The 1,777-nt window shown below is 31.2% G+C and overlaps 1 non-coding gene across 1 annotated transcript; it reads right to left on the bottom strand.

Annotated features, from left to right (window-relative positions):
• Positions 1–1,367: 1,367 nt before the first annotated feature.
• Positions 1,368–1,496, bottom strand: LOC150020263 (small nucleolar RNA SNORA40). The gene has a single exon (XR_016509570.1). It is a non-coding gene; the product is annotated as a small nucleolar RNA SNORA40 (small nucleolar RNA).
• Positions 1,497–1,777: the final 281 nt, after the last annotated feature.

The following is a 1,777-nucleotide window of genomic DNA, read 5'->3' as shown; positions in this document are numbered from 1 at the left end:
TTTCTCAATATTTAGCTCTTCCTTAGCCATTCACAACTTTGTAGGGTCCCCAGATATTGCAACCGATAGTAAAGTCATTGCCATGTTCAAATCCTTAATCTACAAAATATGTAACAATAATTAATACGGTGTTTTATGTCCATAAGTGTGAACAGTATATTATGCAGCAATAGATAACAAAATAATAGCAAATGAAAATGCTTTATTTCTCCACAATTTGACAAAGTTGTCATGAAAGAAACAGAAGAGAAAATGCAGAATTATACGAACCTGGGTGCCATTTAATAACCGCGGTCTTTAGAAATCAGTATGAAAACCATGGATGATATTCTCATATCATGAGATTTTTATGGAAGATTAAATGAAATGACATAATTTAAGTATTTGATACTAGCATGTGTTAAGAAAAACTGTGAGCTTTCTTTTCCTTCTTCTTATAAAAGACATTTTACTCTGCATTATTAAGGAAATAGCATTGCTCCATGACAGACATTCAAACTACATAAATTAGAACCAAATGATATGTTTATGGGAATAACAATTTAATTGAGCAGGAAGTATAGAGAAAAATAAATAAAAATTTCAGTTCAGTTTAACAAATATGTGGCTATATGATAAGGATGAATATATAGTTTGGAAAACAATAGTGAATAGAAGAACTCCTTTTCCAGTCTTCATGGAAGTTAGAGTGTGGAAACTTAATGGGAATTCAAAACAATTTATCACCTGGTGAATGTTAAAAAGAATTTTACATTGCTATGGAAATACATAATAGCAAAATTATCCTAGTCTGAGGTCACAAAATCATTCTAGAAAAATTAGTAATTAAGCTGATTTGGAAGATGAATAAATGATAGCAAATATATATTGGAAGGGTGTTCCAGGAAGAAGAAACAACAAGGGGGAAAGCCCTGAAGAGAGAATGTAGAATATACTAGAGAAATTGAGAGAGGAACAGTGTATCTGGGTCATGCTGACCAATAAGGGCATGTGACTAGAGAGGGAGGCAGAGGCCATGTGATAAAAGGCATTTAACGTACGTGTAAGACTAAAGAAACCATTGGAAAGGTGGTAAGCAAGCAAATGACTTCAGATTTTTGTTACATAATATTAGCGAAAAGATTTAGGATTCATATCACTCTCTAGGATAAAAACCTTGGTAATCATCATACTTCTTTTCTTTTTGATGCTCATCATGTGGTCTTATTCAAAATGTTGTTCTTTATTCTTCTTCAATTGTACAATAGACATAGGATATTGGCATTATGATCCCATACTCATATGCTCCAACTAAGAGCTTAAAAAGTATAAAACATTTTTATTACACAGAATTCAACTAGTCACACTATTTTTTTAAAAAAATATATCATGTTTTTTCTTATATGTATCAAAACTCATATTGAACAATGAATTCTGGGTTGCAAAAGAGGATTTATTTTTCACACCTGTATGTAGTCTTTGCCCGTAAATTTAAAAAACAAACAAACACAAATGCTACTGGTCACACTTTTTAAATGTAATACCATGTGGTTTCATGATTTTAAATAAAAGCTACCAGAAAGTGAGGTAAACCTATACTCTAAAACTCTGTCTGTCATATGTGTAGCAGAAAATTCCACAGAAACATTGTATTCAGAGATTCTGGTCAGTTTTTTAAAAAGGAGTATATAGATTCACATGGAAACTACTTTAAAAAAGAAAACATTCAACTAAATACATATGATATAAGTTCTCATACTTTCAGTCACAACACCTGAAAGTCTGAAAAAAGTTCCTC

The sequence above is a fragment of the Furipterus horrens genome, unplaced genomic scaffold (assembly GCF_987537825.1).
Source record: "Furipterus horrens unplaced genomic scaffold, mFurHor1.1.pri manual_scaffold_2, whole genome shotgun sequence".
Lineage (NCBI taxonomy): Eukaryota > Metazoa > Chordata > Mammalia > Chiroptera > Furipteridae > Furipterus > Furipterus horrens.
Note: the sequence above shows the minus strand (reverse complement) of the source record. Positions and strands in the feature narration are given on the sequence as shown.